At 43.7% G+C, this 24,508-nt stretch overlaps 1 protein-coding gene across 1 annotated transcript in view; it reads left to right on the top strand.

The window, feature by feature from the left end:
• LOC146810884 (A disintegrin and metalloproteinase with thrombospondin motifs 2-like) overlaps positions 1–24,508 on the top strand; it is a 1,551,661-nt gene that overhangs the window by 607,351 nt on the left and 919,802 nt on the right. The window lies entirely within an intron of this gene.

The following is a 24,508-nucleotide window of genomic DNA, read 5'->3' on the forward strand; positions in this document are numbered from 1 at the left end:
TAAATTTAGGATTTTGTCTCAGATTAGTTATGTGAATTGGGCCCCATGTTCATTGAAATGAGTCCTTGCGTCCTTGCGTTCCAGCAAGCATTACGTACCATACCTATGTAGTGGATGGGTCTTATGGCTAAAACTATAATGAAATTACTATGGGCTCCCAGCTTGTCTATTGGGTACCTATTGTCGGAAGGTAACTAGGGTGTTAGTGACAATATATGGTGCATGTATTTCTTGAGTTATGGGGGGAGGCGCCTCTTTCATACAGGTGCCTGCTGTTATGCTCTGTGGGTATATTTATTCTTTACTCAGGGGGCCTGTCATCATTTTCTTTCTTTAATATTATCATTTCATCTCAAACCAGAACTCCAGTCTGACCTTCAGTTTGTGTTTGTAGTGCTGTCAGAGTGTCATCCTCTGCCTCCATCCATGTGTATCAATTCTTTCATAGAGAACGTGTTGACTTGGAAGCCATGGCTGTGTGCCGCCGGGCTAATAGCATTGGCAGGTCTGCAGATCTGTGTTCTAGTTTTGCTGGGTTGGATCTCTTATATGAGCCTGGAATGTTAGCCTCAAATGACTGAGTGTGATCTCAGCCCGTGACCTCTGACACAGTGTTCTTAACTGCCTCCCAGTGCTGTGTGGGTTTTGGACAGTTCCAAAACATGTGAATTCTCTCAGCATCCGCGCCTATGTATCTCTGGCTTTCACTGGAGGTGGTTGCAGTTATTCAGTGAAGCCTGCAGCATGGAAGATATGCTCTGTGGAGGATTTTTTGTTGAGTTAATTTGAATCTCGTATTTCTCTATGTGCTGAGGGATAGTTTATTATCGTAGCCCATTTCTTAGCTGTTAATTGTATGTTCATGCCATATTCCCATAGCTCTTTTAGAAGGAAAATATCTATTTTGGACTCCGGCAGCACACTGCGATATAGTGTGCTGATTTCCTTCCTGGCCCTGCTGTGTGTCAGTATAGTTTGTACATTTCCGTGTGGGTTGACGCAGTTTCTCCCTACTTCTGTATGCTTTTTATTTATCTTACCAGCTCACTATCTGTTATGATTTTACCCATAAGCAGTTGATTATTTTGTCTCAGTTCCTCGTGTGTTGTATTTGCAGTAGCAGACACATAACAAGAACAAACTTGAGTCATCTGAGTCATGACATACATGGACTGTAATAACAAAAAGGTTGCTCAGCAAACATTTAAGAGTATTGTTTAACCCTGGGCAGGTAACTTCACTTCGCCAGTGGAGTTTGTGGAGATTTGCCTACTCTGCGCTCCGTGGCGAACGCGGAGTGGGAAAAAATCTCCGCCTCCATGGCGGTGCGGAGTTAGCAGCTCCCTCCCACCTCCCAAAGTCTTTGAACATGTAAAAGAAGCCACTTACCTTAATATATACATTCTGAAGACATATTTCAATTAAAAGCAAAGTAGTGGGATTGGGGTCATACTATGCTATACGCAATCACATCAATAATAACCCTGGGCGTAGCAGGCGTAGTGCCTCTACATGTATTGCCACAGAGTTTAAAAAAAACTCAGTGGAAATACGCTACGCTCCCTCCCCCTCCCAAATTCTTTGAACATGTAAAAGAAGCCACTTACCTGTTGTCTGCCACCTCCCCTGCTTGGCCGCTCTCCGTCCTGCTCCTCACGTCCTTCTGTAATTAAAAAAACATTACGTTGTACTTCTGACAACGTAGTGTGTTTTTAATTACAGAAGGACGCGAGGAGCAGGACGGAGAGCGGTCGGGCAGGGGAGGTGGCAGACAACAGGTAAGTGGCTTCTTTTACATGTTCAAAGAATTTGGGAGGGGGAGGGAGCGTAGCGTATTTCCACTGAGTTTTTTTTAAACTCTGTGGTAATACATGTAGAGGCACTACGCCTGCTACGCCCAGGGTTATTATTGATGTGATTGCGTATAGCATAGTATGACCCCAATCCCACTACTTTTCTTTTAATTGAAATATGTCTTCAGAATGTATATATTAACATATTTATTTAATTAATAATTTTATTGTAGTTTAGTTTTAGTTGATTGATCCAAATGTTCGGCCTTTTAAAACCTTTACACCAAAACAACTTATTTTACATGCTTAGAGCATCCTAATAAAAAACGTTAATAGAAGGTTAAAAACCGTTGATCCTTATTCTACACTTAGTGAACTCAAGTCCATATTGTCCATAAAGTGCTGCAGCCTAAAAAATCATCTTCATCATAAAAGCTATGTATAGGACTTTTGATGTAAATACTAAACATTGATAGACAACGTGCTTCCTCCTATCGTTAATGGAATTTAATATTTCCAACAATTTTAGGAATCTGTTTGGATTTCTTCTGGAATTCGACCCAATAAATAATAATTTTATTGTAGTAATTTGTGTACTATACGTCGTCACTGATGCGTTATCTGGAATTCTCCAGAACATGGCCCTGGAATGAGTTTTCTAGACCGTCTTGCACTAATGTACCAGCATAAAACAGAGAACTCAGTGGACTGCAATCCCCAGCAACCCACTGAATATTACCTGAGTAAGGTGCACTTTAGGTAACAATCAGTCCTGTGAGACTTCACAGGAATAATTAGTGGACTGCAAGCCTTTTTAATCATGAATAGGCACTCTCAAGCACACTAGGAAACTAGGGATATATTTTCAAAAATTTACTACAATTCAATTCATATCCTAGTGCTCTCACTATGAATGGTTTCTATTATGAAAATTATCAAGAGAGTTACAATTAATTTATTTATTGAAAGGCAGAATAACAGAAAATGTTGTAACATTTTTAGGATATCTTTACATCAGTAGCCCTAACCCCTCTTTTCCATTACGTAACTAAGCTAAACATAGCATAAAATAGGGGGTACTCATGTATTATAGATGGTCTGCACTTGTGTACTTTTCATGAACAACAGAAGCACTGTTCAGTAAAGACCCCATGTACTTATAGAAGTTTTTAGCATCTAAACCCACAAGAGCATGATACATAACAAACAGTCACCAAAAAAACAACTAAAACAGACACCCACTTTAAGAAGCTTAAGGCACATGTAAAGTATTGGAGTCACCACAGGATCTCCTTAATGGCAGGATTAGGAAGAATGTCAGGGTAGGGAGATGCAGAAGTCTTAGTTTTCACCCACATTATAAGGTCATAAGGAGCCAAGCCCGTTCAAGTTCATTACCCATTATTGCATCCTCACAGTTTGTTATTTTCTTCCTTCATTGGTTCCTTGTTCATTATTTCCCTCCTGATTTACCTGCTAGCCCATAACTTCTCTTCTTGGGTATACGTACTTTCAGCCTTACCAGATCCTTCGGGCTTCTCTCCACTCCCAATCCTGTTGTGCTTTAGCAGTTCTCAACCTTATTCCACCATTGATTGAAACATCTTTTCATGTATAAAATTCCAATAACTATACTAATTGTTTAGGTATTATTTGTGTTTGCCAAGTAAACCAAGCATTGGGTCTGTGATGACCTTGGTTGCTGTGGGTACATTCTGAACCAATGTCTCAAGTGTCTTTTCCCTTTCCCCTATTTTACTCAGGGGCTCGTAATCAAAGTAATTTTGCAGTATACTTTGGATGGTTCAAGTGGCCATTTGGGAACGGTTCCTATTTTGTCCACAAACCTTAAATAGTGGGTTAAATGAATTGCGCTCTTCTCTGTGCTGCACCCAAAAAGCTCATAATGCTAAAGCCCTGGTCTCGAATGAGAGCTACATGTGGTGTGTAGGAAAGGCCGTGCTACCATTGATGGGTAAGGGGTTGCAGTTAGAGGTGGATCCTGAATTCCAGACTAGTGATGAGGCGGCATGACCCACTACTGGACTGCAACTCAGCCCCCCACAGACGTGGATGGACATGCTCATCACATCTGATTAAGCTGCATGTGATCAAGAGCAGCATCCTGTAAGATAGGGCTGCCTTCAAGGAAGGCTGAAGCCACCAAGGGTCTAGCAAGGAGAAAACTGGGATACAGCACTGACCCTGAACTGGACAACACACACAATAGAAAAAAGGGAGAAGTTCTAGGAGCCCACATCAACACAGATCCCTCTGTTGACCTTGTGTTACCCACACCCAGGGATGGACAGTGTGATACCTGTTTTTTGCTGGACAGTGATAGGTGGGGCTGTAGCTCACTGAAGTTGGACTCCTGAAACACCCGATGCTAAGGGCGTATCCCCATGAAGAATGCCCTTCCAATCAAAAAAAGAATATCCTGGAACTGTGGATTTGTAGCTGAGCATTGGGCAGCCCCAGCTGATCGGGCTATGTGTGATAAGGCAAAATCAGTGTGGAGATGCGATAGCGAGACCTAAATCGATAAATGAGCCCTACCTGAAGTTAGTACAGGCTTGTGATCGACCGATCCACTGCATCAGGTTGAATCAACCCTGGATAAATTAACTGGGAAATTTTATAAGCTCTTACAAGCCATTTTAGACATAAAAATCACCCTAGAAAGTAAAATAGACTTTGTAACAATCATGTGGGACTTTTTTCGGCTTATCACTGAAAGCTGGTGGAGAAGTTCAAATGAGTGACGTGCAGAAACAGCAGGGGTCATTTTTAGAAGTTAAGACACACCTGCGCCAGACGGGCCTTAGGTGTGCCCCCATGTACCCTCCTAAGCTCAGAGTCATCATGGACAACAAGAAATTATTTTTTTCTGTCCCCACACAAGGCTTGTAATTAGCTCCAGGCAAATGGGATAAGCATTCCAATAGACAAGTGCGGTCCTGGCTTAGGATGGGAGTCACAGCAGATGAGAGGAAGGCGTGGCAGACGGTCACTTGGGTGACCCACCTACAACCAGGCAGCTTAAAAAAGAAGAAAGGTGGTAGCTGACTTACTGCTCAAGAGTAAGCCCCAGACAGACACACCAATGTCTGAGCTTGAAATAGCAGTAGGGTTGAGGGATGCCTACTGCGGTGACTAAGACATGGACCCGATTTAACCCCAGAGGAGCTGATATTATCACTTAGGCAGAAGCACAAGTATAATACTGACAGTAATGAATGTTAACACATGACTTAAGTGGGCCAGGCATTACAGGACGGTGACCCGGTAAGGGTAAGTGGGTTCCATTGAGAAGCAATAGTGAATGTGTTTCATGCCCGCAGCATTCATCATATGAATGGATTTCCAAAATGGATAAGTATTTTTCATATTGCAACTTTTGACTTACATTGGCAAGGCTTATGTTCTTTACTTAGCCTGGGAGTAGGAGTTAGGGATTTTTTTAGAGAGACTTGCGTCAAAACTGTTGCTGCGGTGTATCCAGGTCATGCACAAGTTCTCACACTTTGGTCAAACAGGGGGTATGGACTAGTGGGACACTTACATAAAACTCATGCCTGAACCCAGGAATATTGTACTCAGTACAATATAGTAGAACATACAGGGGATGACCAATCCTATGACAAAGCATAGTATATACATATGTACTTGAAACATAGGAAAACACACATCACCTATCTGCAGGAAATGCTCCTGAGTGGGAAAAAACTCTAGAAATTGGCTAAGAGATGGAGAGGTCAGCTGCTAGGAACATTTCATCTGCCATATCCGAGAGGCGCTTTATTATGAATCTCTCCAAGTGTCCCTTTCCTGCTGTAGCACAGATGTATTGATCCTGAGGACAGGTATGTAATGATAGAGGGGATGATTGACAGGGACCCATTGGTCCTGATAGCTGTTATGCTCTGAACAGTAATCACTTTGCATTCATGGACGGTGTTGGTTCACAACCTGCAGTCCAGTTCCTTTGGGGTGGAGACTTCAACTGTGTACATAACACCAATCTGAACAGATCTACCCCTCCAATGCCGGGTGCACTGGGTATCAGGGTGGCACAACACTTTCAGAAATGGATGGAAAGCAGAGAACTGCAGGACGCATGGAGAATCATGCACCCATACACTAGAGGATATTCATTGTATTCCCCTGTTCACCACCGACGCACAAGACTAGATTTAATGCAATGTAATGAGGAGCTGGGACAAAAAGTAACTGATACTTATTGAGGTCACACTCTCTTCAACCACAATCCTCGCAAGATGGTAGTTATGCGGGGAAGGACAATTGATCAAACTTCTTTGTGGAGACTGCACATGGAAGCGTTGCTTGATGCACCATTTAACGAAACCATCAGTATGCACATCACACAGTACTTCACTGAAGATGAAGGGACACTCACGGATAGGCCACTTGAGTGGAACGCTTTTGAGGTAGTTATCAGAGTGCATTGCCTCAAGACGACATGTGGTATCAGGTCTGCACTAAATAAAAACATACTGGTTGAAGAGTGGGGCATCCAGAGGTAGAAACCCTGTCTATAAGCAAGCCAGACTCAGCTCAACGGATCATCACAATAATTAAGAAACACACTGATTTCGTTGGAAGGTTTGGAAAAGTAGATTATAGGGAATATGTAGCGTGCGAACACATGCAAGGCGAAACAGCAGGCAGACTGTTCACCTGGCTAATCCCCAATTGAAGCCATTAAATCTTTGAAGGTTGATACAATTAAAATGCAAGCAGGTATCAATGAGACCTTCACAGAATACTATAGAACCCTACACACAAACCCTCATGAAATAGAACTGCCCTGTTTACATGATTATGTGGAGGTAATAACTGTCCACAGAATTCATCCGTTACAATATCAATCTTTGGAAGAGCCAATATCCATACAGTATGGTTGTGTACCGCCATAGACCAAATGGTGCAGAAGAAGACTCCTGGAACAGATAGACCTCCCACTGAGTTCTGTGTAACGTATAGAAGTCCAGGTAGCTCTGAAGCTCTTAAATATGTACCAAGCTGCCAACCAAGTGGTGAAACTACCAGGGTCAATGAGAGAGGCCCTAATAGTAGTCCTGCCCAAACAAGGATGAGGCCCTTTGTGTGTGTATTCCTACCACCTCTTGTCTTCACTGAACTTGGATTACAAGATCTTGGGTAGCATACTGTCCAATAGACTTACCAGTAGTTGGGACAGTGATGCAACCAGATCAAAATGGAGATATCCTGGTTAGAAACCCCTTTTTCAACCTACTATGCTTTTTTGTATAATGGATGGGGAATACTCAGTCACCCAACTGCACTTGGCCATGTCACGTGACATTGAAAAGGCCTTTGACATCCTTGATTGTTCTTATCCTATGCTAGTTCTCAAGTGAATGGGTTTGGGCCTAGAGATAGGTACAGTTGCTATACACAAATATATTCACTAAGTACTCATTGTCCAGAAGATGTCTGAATGTTTTAGCATCAACAGGGGCACCATGTTTGGAATAACTGTGGAACCTTTGGCATTCCTGGTAAGACATAGATGCCCAGACTAAAAGTAAAGCAACAACTGGCACATTGTAACCATGTAGGCAGATGATGTGCTCATCTACCTGCGCAGCGCCTGGGATGTTGTGCCATCGCTAATGGCCATGCTAAATGAGTTCGGTGCCATGTCAGGTTTGAAAACAAACTTTCTGTTCCCTCTCAGACACATGGAAGACAGGGACTGAAGGGATTTACCAGTTACAAGGCTAGAGAGGAGGGACACATTTAAATACTATTTACCAGACACATGACAATCTTATTAAAGGCAACATGAGCAGTGAGGCGCCAATCCACGTCTGTCTGGAGCAGTCTCACACTCTCCACAATGGGAAGGGTAGCAATAGACAAGATGTTGGTCCTGCAGAGACTGCTGTAACTATTGCAGCTTTACCAATGATTCTTAAGCAAGGTTTCTTCATTGAACTACTCAGTGCCCTTTCAGACCTAATATGGGGGAACGGGAGGTAAAGAGTAAGACTTCATAAAATACAAATACCTCTTACTGATGGAGGCCTTGGAGCCCCAAACTATGAAATGTACTGTGCAGCAACTCAATTACAGTGACTGATAAAATGGCCGAGTAATAGTCCTAACCCTGAAAGGGCTGACATACTATAGACCTTAAAGGGTCATGGAATAATTGGCTAGCTGATGTTTCCAATAGAAACATCCCCCTAACTGAACAAATTAGCAATGGTAGCTTAGTTCTTTTGGCACAAGTATGTGAAACTGAGAGGACGGCCACTTTGTACAGGCTCAAAAAACCACTATGGATGCCTCCTGAATTTAGGACTATAACCACTACATACGATAAGAGGCTATGGACAAAGGCAGGAGTGATGCTAATGGGAGGCATGTTTGTGTATGGTATGTTGTGCACATTGCAGGACATCTGGGAGGTGCCTGTGATGGGGCCAGACAATTCCTGCTGTATAATGCCTTTGTGAGTATGATGTGCCAAGAACAGAATGAGCCACATAACTCAGAGGCTTTGATGCTTTTATTAAATCATGGCTGGGCTAGAAAAGCAATTACTTTAATATTAATCCCATTGACATCATACCATGTACGCAGTTGCCCAGACATCAGAGAAAAGTGGTCAAATTAATGGGTCAAGAGCTGTCATTCAAGAAATGGGTGGCCTCCTTGGAATTCATTAAAAGGGTCTCTAGAAAGTGCATACAGTTTAATTTCCTCCACCAACCCAACCCTACCCCAAAGCATATACGCTGAATGTCTGTTGGTGCTTTGTTGAAGTGCCCTAGATGTAGTCAATGAGAAGCAGACTTTTATCAAATGATGGGGTCGAGGGTGAGGGTGGTGGCATGCTGTCAGAATTCACTGGGTGGTTGGTGATCCCTGAGCTCCAGACATGTCTGTCAAGCCTAATGCCTGGGGTAAATAAGCACAAATATGTGTTTAAATGTGTTTGCCTAGCATTTGTTTTGTTTAAATATTGCACTGCCGTGGCTTAGAAGTCACCCAGTGTGCTGGATATGTTCAGCTGGCTCAGCGCCTTGAGGAAATAGACCAATCCTGAAGCAGACATACTTAATAAACTCCGGGGAAGGGCCCAACGGGTGCAATGTGGTACACATGCCTCAAGCCTTTGGATGTCAAGTCATATCTTAGACCACCGTGAGTGCAATGAACTCTCACTGATATAGAAAATGCAAGATAAACGGAGAACTGACAGTGGGATGGGTGTACCCAACCTAAGCTGGCTCCCGCATGGCAGACATTAATGACTTTTGTGATTACCTCCATGTCTGAAGCCTAACAGTTGACCAGAATTCACAATACAAGCTACCGGAGTCGCTGCAGTGTGCACCCAACCACCAATCAGGTCTATTAAGCTGCCCTATTGAACTCCCTTAAAATGTATTGGACCACATAACTGACTAATGACATGTCCCCCTTGCTATTGATTTTGCTGTTGATTTTGTTTGTTATGATATCTATATCTATGCTGTTGGGATGGAAAAGTCCTCCACATAGTAATGGACATGCTCCCCTGCCCTGCGTGCCCCAAATATGCTAATGTCTGGATCCCTAATGCTGATTTTTATTGTCATAGGCAAACACGGATCATGTGTGTGCACCACGACAAAAGCCTGTCTCACGGATTGCGGTCTTGTTGGAATGGGAGGGGCTCCTTAACCCCTTCCATGCCCATGACGGAACGGTTCCGTCATGAGCATCGGTTGCGCTGTGCTCATGACGGAACCGTTCCGTCATGGCCCCGCCCGCGCTCGAACCCTTCAGCACCGCGGGGGAATTCCCGCAGCGCTGAAGGGGTTAAAAGCTACTTTCATAGTATTGAAAGGCTACTGCCTTTACCAGGAGTTAAGCAGCACAAGTATGGTGTGACAGTATACTGCTTAGCGATCAGAAAGTGCTGTGTGGTTAACTCATCCTAGGCCTACATTGGTTTTGTGTGTAGTGCTGCACAGTACATGTATAATATACATGTGCTGGGTGTATGTGTGCCTGTGAATGGGACAATACAGGGATAATGCAGTACTCTGCAGTGTGTGGATGTACTGTGTGTATATGTGCCTGTGAGTGGTACAATGACTGAACAATGTAGTGCTGTGCAGTGCATGTATGTTAGATGCATGTGCTGGGTGTATGTGTGCCTTCGAAGGGTAGCATACATGGCTGACTCTAGGTTCCATTTTGGAAGCATCAGGTTTCCATGGTGAAACATGAGGAGATGAGGTATAGGAATCCCTCAGACAGATTTGTGCATTGCTGCCTTCCTGTAAGCTGGGTGAGACACACTGGAGAGAGGCAATACCAGGCTCCCCAGTGCACTTCACCTCTATCTTTCATTTAGATAGAGGTCACAAGCAAGGAGCCTGGGCATATTTCAAGAAGGAGATGGGGCTAATAAAATCAGAAAGAGTAGGGCGGAGGCCCTGGGCTAACCTTTTGACACACAAGCCACTGTGGCAGACGTCCAGGTGTGAACTTCTAGTCATGTTTTGTGGGACTATCAGCTGTTGAGGCACTCCTGCTGTGACAGACTGCTTTCAGGAGGATGAGAGCACAGAGGAGTGGACACTTTAAAAGGATGCAGACCTCAACATAAACTTCAAAGACTCAGAGTCTAAATCACATTTGGTTTCTGTCAACGAACTATCAGAAGGAGAGCTTGATAGGCCACAAATTGTCAACTGTCAAGCAGCCAGTCAGGCTGTGTGAGGAGAGGAAGCTCTGCAAGACTTCTGCCTGTGACCAGAACAGGGGGCCAAAGCCTTCTAGTCTCACAGCTGGGTTAGGGGACATCACCCAGGTAATCCAAGACCACTTAGCGTGGAGCACTAGCACTTTCCTGCTTGCCAAGACCAGTGTGCCCTGTGAGGAAGAAGAGAGCGTTGGAGGGAGCAAGGTCCAGTGGGGAATCCTGATGAGTGGATCCACGTAGCAAGGTGCAAGAAGATGGCTGCAGCACCGACCGGGTCACTGCCCGTGTTCAGGAAAAGTTGGTGACCCTTGTGTGCCAGAGGAAGGCCTCCATGAAGGGAGCCCGTAGCGAGGTGCGAGGAGATGACTGTTGCACCAAATGGGTCATCGCCTGTGTGTGGAGGAAAGATTATGACCCCATATTCCAGGTGGGGCTGCTGCCGTGAAGAGATTGCTGTGCTGAGTGAGACATAGCCCATGTGTGGTGGAAAGCCAACAACCTCGTATTTCAGGGGGCTGCTGTGAAAAAGCCTGCTGTGCCGATTGGGTTGGTGTCCATGTGCAGTGGAGAGACAGTTACATTGTGTGTCAGAGGGGACACTGGGGCCGAACAAGAAGTGTGACTTGGTTGGGATCATCATTGGAGGAGAGAGGTCACCGTGGCTAATGACCAGCATCAGGAGTTTTCAATTTCCCCCACCCACTATAGGAAGAACCAACCAAACTTACCGACCATGGAGGAGCCACGAAGAAGAACCTCCAGTCGCTGCAGCTGTACGACCATGTGCAAGGAACTTGAGGACTACCAAGCTCATTCCACCTGAGATGAGTGCAAAGAACTTACCAGAGACAGCCGCTGCAGCTCCAATGCCTGCAGAGGTGATGCGCTCAGGGACTCCAGTCGCTCAGATCCTGCTTGTGCTGGTAAGCCTGATTTCAGCACAGTCGGCCCCAGGGGAACTTGCTTGCCAGATAGCCCTTCGGTACTGGAACACTTTTGACATTAATACAGTGTTGGAGTGGGACTCTGGAGACTCAGACTACTAGTGAGTCTTCACCTGAATGTCACCTATAGTGAACTGGAAATAACGACAACTACTAGAGCGAGGAGTGGGTGGGACTTAGGGAACGGCCTAAGAAAGGCTAGAACCCTGACCCCAATTGTGAATGTCGTATTCTACTTTGTGGTGGTAGCTGTAAAATAAAACGTATTTTTTCATAAAAATAGGTATTTGATTGGACAATCATTCATTGGTGTGAATGCGTGTATTTTGAGTTGTGAGCCAGTGTTCCCCCCTGTATCTACTTGTCCCCAGAAAAGTCATGGACTGCTCGACCCATGCTAGTACCGAGAGTCAAGTGCTGAAGGGGTGCTTGGCCCAGTTGCTCAGGATCCATAGTAGGTCGGACCCTGGGACAACAGGGGTAAAATGCCTCAACCCCCACAGTCGGGCCCAAACAGCCCTGCTTGCCCCATGGTCCTCCTAACATAGTTCTGCCATATGTGCATATCCCATAGTTCTGTTGTTCTAAGCGGTTGTTTAGTGGAACCAATTCGCATAGGTAAATTGATGATGTCTTTAGTTGTTGTTTTACTTTTTATAATTGTAACAATTGTACTGTTTTGCTATTGCATATCTAAAAATAAAATAAAGAATGACTCGGAATACAAACCTTCAGACGTGCCTTGACGTTATTTACATGGCTTACCATCTCTGTTAGATAAATCTTGTACACTCTACTCGCACCTGCCTCCTGAGCAACTCCTTAGTAAACACTTACTGAGTTTGTGCTTTTGCAGCTGCCATCGCTGACACTGTCCTCTCTGGAACTGTCTTTGTTGATTGCATGTTACAGCTGATATAGGGAGAGTCATCAGTTATGGTCAACTATGTCAAGGAATAAACATGGGACAACCCTCCCTTCATGAGACCCGTTTAGTCTCCTCTGTTGTAATGAATGTGCTGTTTGCTACAAGCATGATTCTTCCTCCGGACAATGATTTTTGCCACTGCTATGAACCAGCTGGCAGGTTGGTAGTATTGACTGACAGGCGCCACTCTTTGCAGGCATGATGACATACTGTTGATTGGCACCTAGGTGGTTGTTGCCATTTGTATGCTTGGGGCCTGTGTTCCCAGGGCTGTGTACAGACCCGTCTCTCCCCATGCATTTTGCTGGGGTGCTTTCCCTTGTTTCTGCCTGTCTCTTTTCCCTGTAACACTGCACCTGTGCCCTTCGGTATCCTGATCGCCCTGATGGGTTTGCCTTTATGGTGTTTTCCCTGTTTTCTTTTTTCTTGAGAGAGAGACACTGTGTGTGCTGTACCTGATCAGTTTTAGCTTTCACTAACCTCTGCATGTGTGGATTCTAGTTGTGTTGGCTGCAAGGTATCCGTGCTCCTGCTCCATAGCTCAGGAATCCCATTGTGTGCTTTTGTAATCTGTCTCGCTGTGGAATGATGTCTGTGTACATCGCTGTAGGTTGGTTGTGTGTAGATGCACAGTGTTCAGGTATGTGGAGCGGGTCTCAACAGATGTGGGGGTGCTGTCATAGCAGTAGCCCTAGGGGACCTGACATGACAAACGCAGTCCGTGTTGTGGCTGTGCACCCAGGCAGGCAAAACAGGTGAATATTGTGTTTTTAGATGAACGGCTCGGCTATACTCGTGTTCAAACATCAATCACCTCCGAATAAGTATAGAATGCAATTTAAAATGTAAGAACTTAAATACGCTATGTAACAAATATCTCAAACACAACACACGTCCCTCACTTTGAGAATGATGAAACGATAAATAAATATTCCCCTACAAATGTGAGCTCGAGTCGAGCATCTGTACATGGTCAGGCGATAATAACTCTACATATGTTTTTTGTATGCATCAGATAACTGAAGTTATGTGTTTATTCATGTGAACTCTGGGATTGCCGCTCGAAGTGACTGGTTGTGAATAATTTATAGATCCTCTTCCTTCCTCTACCCCTCCTCCAACCGCAGGAAGGAGGCCAGTTCGTGGGAACACGTGGTATTTTTTTTGTTTTAAGATGTGTTTGTAGTGAAACTTCTTGTATGAAGAAATAGTATTGCACACGAGCCACCTATGTGGTGTCTGTCATGTTGCAAGCATTAAGACGGGGGCAGCAGGGCTTTAAGGGGATGAAATAAACTGGGGGTCTCTCAAAGGGGCGTGGCCAATGTAATTAAGGGCGTAGCTTAAAAATATATAAGCTAAAAATCTGTACTTAGCATAGTGTGCCGCCTGACTGGCATTTTGCTCCTTCTGTTTCATTGCATCAAGATATATAATTCAGCAAGTAACATTACACCTACAACAAGCAGCCGCGGCCCGTGCAGGTAAGAGCGGTGGTGCAGTTTATTTAATTTTCCCTCGTCATCGTCTGCCCAAAATCCACCCCACCCCGGCCCCACCGCTCTTACGTGCACGAGCTGCAGCTGACAACAAGTCAGTACTGTTGGCTTTGCCAATGGTAGTTAGTTGTGTAAGATAAATGAGCAACAACTACTGCTGCATTGTATATAATATAGAAAATGCTTCAGTTCTGACATGATGAGACTGTGAAAGAACTATTACGAGTCTCTTTGAAGTTACATCAAAGGCAGTGAAGGCTGGTACTGCTGCAGAGTTCAGATTTTTGTTTTCATTCTGAGAGTGAGGGTAAGAATGGAGAGCCCGATAGGGACCCTTCTCAGCACCCGCCTTTAAGAACTGCTGGTGTTGAGCACCGACAGGACCTGGTGCACTTAAAGCCCTGCATAACCTTAAATCCAATAAAAAGGTGCATAGTATTGCCACATACGTACTTAATTATCAAAGCAATTTGCATAGTTCATTGGCGTTCACAGTTCTCATCAAACACTCAAAGCGCGGCACTCATGTCATCAATGTTGAACGGCTGATAGGCCCAGTTGATTTTGAAGGGATCAGAGGCTGCAACCTGCAGTTTAGTTGAGAGCATAAGTTACTGATATTTTTATAGCCGGTTGCGACAGCACAGCTGTCACAAGACAATTATGTGAGACTCGCCAGGAAAGGAGCTTTAGCTCAGCCAACATGTTGGGAGCTAGCAGTGCATGTTTTGATTGAGTGAAAGTTGTGTGCTTCCTCATGAAAGTGCTTGCCTTTCACACACTGTGATCATTTTATTTATTTTTCCAGCTGCCTGATCTTATATTTTCAGGGGTACACACATGACATTGCAATGCTTTTAAAGTGTCATGGATAACTAGATAGTTTATTGTGTTGTCTCTGCCACCAGCACAGATAGAAGGAGGGTAGTCATTAACCGACATGGATCTTTGGGTCAGGCTTGACAGTGCAACTGTCAGCTGAACATTTAAGCTGCACCCATATCATTCTACAGTATTCTTTGCTTTCAGACAAATGCATATCCATACCCATGCTATCTACTTGTAACACTTTACATGGCCATATAGCATTCCTTTAAAGCCAGAACCATTACCATTGCCAATGCTTGTTATACACTTTATTGGAGAAAACCAATTAAACTAGCATTGGTGTTCTTTCAAGGATCATCTGCCATTAAGCCCTGGCCGGAGGCATGGACATTGTTATTGTTAGAATACATGTATGGCAGCTGAAGGGCTGCTAATATCCAGTGAAGGAACAGCAGCCTTACTGAGAAGTGTTGGTTGTATGCAATAAAAGGGCCAGCTCTACTGAGAAGTGTTGGTTGTATGCAATAAAAGGGCCAGCTCTACTGAGAAGTGGTGCCACTGGCCCAATTAAAGCACAGCACCGCTGCTGAGAGATGTTAGCACTGTCTGAACGAAATGTATGGCATTTGTGCTGCATTTGGGGAGGGTCGCCTCATCGTCTTGCACTTCAGAAACACCTTGGAGATACTCTTGTGTATCTTACCTTGATTTGATTCTTGCTGTTTGATCTTTGGGAGCTGTTAAGACTGTGTTTGTACGAGGTTTCTACTGCAATAATGGTTGGAGACTATGCAGTTAGGGGCCATGACTCAGATTTGGTGAATTTTTTGTGACTCTACTTCAAAAGGATTTCTAAATGTTTGCTTGAGAAATGATTTTGTAATGGTTCAAAACAATGTTTATTAGGCAGTCTTCCCGAAAGAAGTACTTTTGTGTTATTTTGTTTTTTAGAGTTACCTCCACTTTGTAGCTCCATCCTATATAGTATACCTTTATTTGCTGCCGGTTCCCAGGGTTACTTCTTGACTCTTTGATATTCAATCCTAAAGTCATTTCGATCACAAAGGCCTCCTTTTAGATGAACTCTTTTCTTCGGGGCTATCCTCGGCCCAGGGCAGATGGAACAATACCAACCTTTCCCCTTCTCTCCTTCCAGGCTGTGCTCCTTGCCTAGGCATTTCCTTGCTGTGATTGTGCTCCACCGGTTTTCTTGCACTTCTCCCTATTAGTCTCGATATTACTGTTGGGAATCCAGTAGAGAATGTTTTCGTCTTGCTTCTCCTTCCATGGGATATTTCAGACAACCAAGATATTTCAATAAACTGAACAGCAGTTTCCAATGCAAGCATGGAAGCCATGCTGAGAAGTGTTGTTCCAATACAAGTAAGGGAGCCCTGCTAAAAAGTGCTCCCACTGTCGCATTTACAGTTATGTCCCTACTGAAAAATGTTGGTAATATCCTTGGACGCTGTTGGAACCCTGATGAGGATGGAATAAAAAATGTGATCATTTAAAAAATGTTTTATTGAATAACATAAGGTGCAGAATTTATGAATAAAAATGTGAAATGTTTAATGCAAAAATTGTAGTAGGCAACCATACTTAGAATCTATGGGCCTGTAATCTAGTAATAAGTCCTGGATTTCACTTTAAGTTGACATATTTGAACACACCATGCTGTTTTTCTCTTTAAACAAATTGTTGCGCAAGTTGCTTTTCTTCTCTTTATTGGAGGCGTTGCAATTTCGGAAGTTGCTGCTTCTTAGTTAATGAATAGACATTTGTTGTGTTAGACGACTGATGTTCTCACTACCAGAGATGTAGACGACAGGGAGGGTGATTCATAGAAAGATGTGTGGGGAAAATAAGAAAGTATATGCCCATAACATTCAAGGACACATGGTTAGAAGATGATTGTACTCTGGTGAGAAAATGGGGAGTAGACCTGTTCCCACGAGTGAGCTGAATTCTCATTGGTCAACACGAAGATGAAGGACACATCAATGTTGCAAACTTAAAAAACATGTGTTTATACTAGTGTGTATTCTTAGACTAGTTAGGCAGATTCTTCCACCCTTTGAGGCGGAGCAGAGCATTGGGTTTTCACTAGTCCTGACTTTCTGAGAAGAGACTCTACACTGAGTTTCTTGGATGTCTGAGAATATGTACCAGCTTACACTTCTTGAAGCTTTATGCGTACGCTTGAATCTCTCATCAGATCTCTTCATGAGTTTCTGGACTGGCTCCTTGATTCGTTTTCCAACTATTTAACTTAGCTTAGAATATGGAAGTAACTTTATGAAACACACTTTTAATTTTCATTGTATTGATATAATTGCTTTACTATTTGTTGATTGATTAATTGTTAAATCTTTCTGAAGATTTTTGGAAAATAATTTTGAATAAAGAATGAACAAGTAAACATTTTTAAAATAAAACTCTTTAACTCATACTTAACTGTCTTTATTGAGTGAACTAAAGTAACAGTAATTGATAAAGTTTGTGATCTTACATCTCTGTCAACATCAAATATTCATTGAACTTGTACGCGGGGTTTATGTTGACGAGTATGTGACAAAGGGACCATAATCCAAAAGAAAGCTAACACCCCGCCTAGGAAACACTGGCACTGCTCACCAAAATATACAAACCGTTCTGAAAAGTGCTGGCAGTGTTAAGTGTTGGTGGCAATCATGAAGAGAGGTGCTCTTCCCTTGAACAAATAGATGTCCTGCTGATTAGTATTGGTAGTGTCCAGCAGAAGTGTGGCAGCTACTCTGGAAAGAATTGGTGCTGTCTGTTCAAAGTTTAGCATCCCTCCTGAGAAGCATTGTTACTGTTCCATAATAAAACCTGGTTGCCCTGCCGGCAGGAGCTGAAACTATCTGATTAAAAGTAAAGCAGCCTTCCCAAGCTTAGTATGAACCATTGTATCTGTTTGCAGCTGTAATGAACCTTTCAGTGGTCAATCTTATTAGCTTGATAACTAGCTAGAAGTCTGGGTAAATATGTCACATATTCTGCGTGCAAGATGTATCTCAGGGAACAGACGGTTACACAAACAGCCGTTGAGTTAGCTAATTTCAGGATGAATCACAGGTGAGTTGCATGAAAGGGAGGCAATGGCCTCAATGATAAGTATCTTTGGTTTCATCCCAATCATACAAGGTCTCTAGGTACCACACAGCAGCTTATGAGTAAGAGCTCAGTCAGTGTTTGCATTAAAGGCCCCCCTGGTAGGAGAGAATTACATTATTTCCATATTAACCTCTGAGTCCTTCTCGCAGCGGTGAATATTTAGTGTGTGCTGGCATCCTTCGTTTGTTAAATGTTTGTCGAAGGTCGTGTAGCTCCTTGTGATTCGTTGATTAATGAGTTAACTATACATATCGTTTAGTGAAGGACTACCTCTAATCTTGAGTGGTCATAACATATAACAACTTCTTGCACAATTGTTACTTGTAATGTAATAAGGGGATTTGTGAACAATAATACAGAAAACATTTTTTGCATTTCACACGTTTTATAAATCTACTCATAAAAAAGTATATTTGTAGTCACTATTTGTGCATGATTTGAGTAAAACGCCCAAACTGTGAAGTAGGTGCTGGTGGTGCAGTGATACCTAATAAGTGTGTAGTATCAATTAACACAGTGCTGTTGACCCTGGTGCAATATGCTTGATGGTCAGTCCTGTTAGAGAAGACATTTTAACTCTAGGGAGAGCAGCCGGGGTCATCATCAGGACAGGAAAGCACGTTGAATCCCTATTGTAATAATTACAAGAATGAAACACCGAATCAGTGGAATATGAAGTGAATCACAAGACTTGTTTGGAAGAAGTGTCTTACAGATGCGAGCTAAATATTTTTCAGGCTGGTTGTAATGAGGTTATGGATTCTCTAAGCAGCATTTTCAGATGCAATAATGTGCATTGGTGTAAAATAAAATAACAGCACTTCTGGGAATGACATAGATAAACAAGATTGCATTTGTAGGAGGAAAAATGAAGAAGGCCGCTAACCTGGGCTAGAAGTTCTTGCTTGAATACATTGGGGCCTATTAGGATGGCGGTTGGAAATTCTCCCCGACTACCATGGTAGCGGAAAAAGACCACCCCCTAGGACCGCGGCATAACCGCCGGTCCAATTAGGATGCTCCGCAGTCAAGATCCGACCGCGGCAGTCGGATTCTGGCGATTAACATTGTGGCGGTTGCTGCTGCCATCAAGGAGCATGTCATGCATGTCACTGCACTGCGTGTCAGGCACTGGTACCCTGGTACAGGGACGTGTAGGGGGGTACCCATGGGTACCCCCCAGTGCACCCACAACCCCCCAACACATTGGGGGCTCGCAATGGGCCCCCGGAGACATTCTCTGCGGTTCCACCGCCGCGGAAAGGCTGGCTATCGCCAGCATCATAATCATGCCTGCGGAGCCTGGCCCTGCACCGGCATCATTGTAGCGGTCCAGATCCGCCCGCTAGGCATGCGTGCGGACTGGTACCGGCGGGAAAGTGGCGGACGGAGATTCTCACCACCACGGTCATCACCGCCATGCTAATGGGACCGCGGCGGCCATCCGTCCACCGTCCTTATAGACTCCATTGTGTGGAGGAGGAGCAGTTGGTGTATGTCATTTGGTACATATCAAGACCAGAGAGGCTGGAGGTGGTGCAGTACAATGATTTCCCCAGCAGTCGTGTTTTTTTTTTTACTGATGCCGTCACTTGAACAACAACCTTTTGTGAGATTATATTCAAGGGGACCGTCAGCATGCTTTTGGTTCTTTCTTTATTAGTAGCAAGCAACAGACACAAACTGTCTCAGATCATATGGTACCCCTGCCTCCCTATGCATTAGTTCAATTTATGAAAAGACTATTGGAGAGCTACCAAAAAGGGAATTGGTCAGGTATGTGGATTTGAAGACTTTTAGCAGTTGCAGCTAAACAGTTCCTATTTTTTGCATTTTGAGTATCATTTTTTAAAAGGCTCTTGTCTTCTAATGCAGTGGTTCTTAACCTTTGGACTTCTGTGGACCCCCAAATAATCAGGATTGGAATCTTGGGACCACCACTGAGTCATTATTGGAATCCAGGGATCACCGCTTAGCCATTATTGGAATCTGGGGACCCCAGGCTAAGCAATTTCAATTACCTGAACTGCAAAACAATACATACAAATACAAAATGAACATTCCTCAAATTAATACAGAAATGCTGAAATATTTTATCTAATTCACAAACAAATGTAATTTTTATTTTTTATTTCTGATGGGATGATTGGAGATTTTATAAATACATTGAGCCCACCCATTGTCATACTATACTCTTTTTGATGCATGTGCACTGCTCCCACCAATCAATATGAGGATACCAACTTATTTTATGGCCTCCAATTTTAAATTCCTTCACATTTACAGAACGTTTTCAAATGTTCAAGGTTACACATTGTTTCTTTATTTATATGCACTTTGTTAATCTGTTAATGTTATTTAATTTTCTAAGCAGTCACGGATCCCCTGAGTATGCTTCTAGGACCCCGATAGATCCACGGATCCCAGGTTGAGAACCACTGCTCTAATGGGTGTGATGCCATTCAGCACATGCTTCAATTGCTTGTGAGCATTTCAGAGCATGCCTGACTGAGAGGAGAGTGCTCTGTGCTTTTCTTTGGACACAGTACAATGTTGTGTCACACTGTATTCATTAATTTGTTTGCAATAGCTAATAATTGACTCCAGTCAAGTAACAACTATTTGCCATATATTTTCACTGCTACATGTTTTCAAGGCAGAATCTATACCTATATATGTTTGAAATTCATTTTGTTAAATAAATGCTCAGCAGCACAGAAATGTTCATATAGTGAGACTTTTTGACATTGAATACGGCAGATTCCATCTCCATATGCTCACTCAGCCAGTACAATAAATTCGAACATAAGAGCAGTATAATTATTTCCAGCATCAATGTCTTTACCTAGCACAGCCAGGCCCTCAAATTCCCTGCCCACCCACCCTATCATTTATTCAGTGGAGTCCTCAGTGGCCCCAATATTCCACCCACCGGCCCCAGATCTTATCCCACTTCCGTGGGCAGCCCTGGCTCTGGAACACTACCTTTTCAGCTGCACAACACCAGTCAAGGCAGAATATTATAAACCAAAGTAAAAGCAGAGAACAATTACTTGTACTTCCTAAGAGATGTTGCCACACAAACCGAAGCAAAATGTCAGCCTAGGAGTTGCAATCAATCTCTTGAAATCAGTTAAACGCGTCAATTTGTCTAAATTATAAAATTAATAGTGGGTGTTAGTCTAGTAATCACCCTCCCATCCATGTATCCAACTCCAGCCAAAAACCATCGATTCACCCACACTCATTAACCCAAGGATCCATAATTCCACTCACACATTCATTCACTTTCTACATGTGTTGTCTGTTTGTGCATGTGAGCTTGTATGTATGTTGCTCCCTATGGCTGTGAATGTCTCTAGCTGTGCTGTTCTGTGTGCCTGTGTACCTGTATCTTGTGTACTTCTTAACTCATGCTCAGTATTAAAGATAAACCTATTTTCTTTGACAAAAATTTACATAATTAAAAATGATATTGTACAAATAAATGATTGTCCCGAACAATTCTGAAACACCAAAAAAGGAAACATCTCCTGCAATGTCCTGCTGTTCCTGCTCTGCATGCCCATTCATACCTCTCATGCTTGCTACAACAGACACCATTTACTCCTTGCATTAGCAGTTCCTGCAGAGTTGAATCCTCAGTTAAACCCACTTTGGTACCGCATTTCAGCCTATGTTATTCCTCATGCAGTGCTGAGTACTGAGCTGCATCTCCCCCAATTTTACAGCACCATCACAGTATAACATGGACAGAGGAATAATGCAAGCATACACTTGGACAATGTTCCTTCTATGGTGCCTACAAATTCACACCTTGTGATTACATCAGAGCCAAAGGGTGAATCACTGACTATTGATAATGTGATTGTGTCTGTATGAGGATGAACGACAGCCGGGCCGTTAATTGTAATCTCAATATCATCATGGATACTGAGATTAGCCCTAGAGTTTGCTATGTGTCTCCAACATCACACTTATTAGACAAGCACCACACTCCTTGCCTCCTCTCCATCCTCTCCTTTACACCACCTCCTCCACCTGAGCACCCTGATCCACGCACTAGCTTCTTCAGCATAGATCCCTTAAATGAGACCTATGAACCCCCGAGCCCTTCGGTTCCACATACTAGAACCAGCTTTCTACCATCCATATTGTTTCCTCTGTCTGCAGTATTTGCTGCCATTCTGGTGAATCTCTATTCTCTTGGTATCACTGGCAACGCATTACATCTTTCTTAGGTTACCTCTCTGACAGACCTGTTCCTATCTCATAGTGCTCCTTGTAGTGTCTATCCCTCTGTCAATCTGCCTCCTGCCTTAGGTTTTTGTGAAGTGCAGAACGCACACCTGACTGCTTCCTGGTCATATAGAGACAGCTGGTTAGAGAACAAATCTAATAAAGAAAAAGATTGTTGATTAAGGTAGGGCTATAAGGCCGTTCTAAGTGTTAAATGTTATGATACAACAGGTATCTCTAAAGGCAGGCTATTCCATAGCCTGGATGGTCAAAGACCTATTTACTTTCTAGCTTTATGATGGAAATAGTGTCATTGTGTTTCCTGCAGGCGGCAGTGGGTAGGCAGCAAGAGGGCTTCTACTCAAAGAAAAACATTGGGGAGGAATATCACTCTGAGACTTTCCAATCCAGAGTTTCGTAATTCTAGTGCAGAAGTTAGCGATGCAGTTATTAGTTCCTCAAACCCTCCTGCTTTCAACAAATACACTGTTTCGCAATAGTCCAGATTACTTAGACTGGATCTTCGAGGATGTTATTGTAATTAGCTGAACTAAGTGCTTGTATTGGGCATAATGCTGCAAACATATGTACTCCTTTAAACAATGCTAAAGCCGACGGAAGAGGTACTCACTCGGAAACCTTGGCATCACCCAGCATGTTCATGATCCCACCGACACTGCTAGACACCTAATGGGCCCAATTTTGTTCTCAGTCAGCAACATTACAGTTGACAAGCCTTCAACTATGACCTGGTCAAATCATGCCCTCATCAGTTTCCGCAGAGCCATCCCTCACCCCCACAGACCTACCACAATTGGAACTGCTAGTCACAGATGGAAAAGCATCTCGGAAGAGGAGTGGGTTTCCGACCTCTTTGAGCACGGCCCGACCACACCAGCAACCTGTCGAAAGCCATAAATAACTTCACCAGCTTGGATTATTGCATGTGCAACACCTTGGCTCCCTTCACATGCAACACAACAGCAAGAGCCCGACCACAGGCCAGCTGGTAAACAGAGGAAATGAGGATGATGAAACGCCACTACAAGCAAATGAAGTGCAAATGGAAAACAAGTCAAGACACCACTGATAAAGACATCTTGAACTTGTCCCTAAGACGCTACCACCAGCAGATAAGAAACACCAAGGGCACAGCCCTTGCAGATCGCATTAATGTCATCACTATCCTCAGCAAGGAAATCTCAAAGATTTCACTGCACCTCCTGCCACCTCCATCAACATCAAACCCCCACAAGACCTTTGCAACGAGCTCTCAGAACTCTTCTGTATCAAAACCACCTCCATATACAGCAACTTCGACCCTGAACTGGACCCTGTCACTGTCGCAATTCAACTTCCCATCATGGCAGATGAACAAAACCTAACTTTGTGGCCTGCCATCACCACCATTGAAATTGCTGCTACCATGAAGACCATCCACTCGAAGGCTCCATCTGCCCCTTGCCCCACCACGCCTTCGCCAAAGGACTTCTACTGATCAACAAACCACTAACATCCATCCACAATGCCTCCATAGACATGCCACCGTCATGGCCCCTTCTCAACAAGCTAAATGCTGACTTAGCCATGCTTTCCAAATACAGACCCATCTCCCTCCTACCAAGCCCGTCAAAGGTTTTAGAGAAACTCATCAACTGACATTGGCCACCTCAGCAACCACTAGGTCCTCGACACTATGCAGTCTGGATTCAGGCACAACCACAGTACAGAAAGAGCAGTCATTGAGGCCACAGAAGACATCCCCATGATCCTTGACAGAGGAGATACGGCACCCCTCATTTTCCTGGACCTCACTGCTGCATTAGACACTGTCTCACACCCCATTCTCTTCAGGCGCCTGTATGAGATTGGCATCCAAGGAGTTGCTCTATGCTGGATCTGCTCCTTTTTAACTGATAAAACCCAAGCTGTCAGCCTTGCATCTTACTCCTCAGAAGCCCACAAACTCATCTGCAGAGTGCCTCAAGGTTCATCTCTCGGTCTCACCCTCTTCAATGCATAAATTATCCCTCTGGCCAATGTCATCCACGCACACAACATCAAAATCCTCTCCTATAACCATGATAAGCAATTCTTACTCTTCCCCTTTGAACAAGATGCCAAGGCAAGAAACAAGTTCACCACCAGCGAGACCAAAGTTGCTAACTGAATGAAAGCCAACTGTCTCAAGCTCAACACCGATAAGACAGAAGTAGTGATCTTTCACAAAAACATCTCACCATGGGACGCGAACAGGTGGCCAGTCAAACTCAGACCCACACCAAGAACCAATCCCAGAAACCTTGGACTAATCATCAACAGCCGACTAGACATGATTGCACAAGTCACTGCATCCTACTTCTATACCCTGAAGATGGTGAGGAAAA

Source organism: Triturus cristatus, chromosome 7 (genome assembly GCF_964204655.1).
Source record: "Triturus cristatus chromosome 7, aTriCri1.1, whole genome shotgun sequence".
Taxonomy (NCBI): Eukaryota; Metazoa; Chordata; class Amphibia; order Caudata; family Salamandridae; genus Triturus; species Triturus cristatus.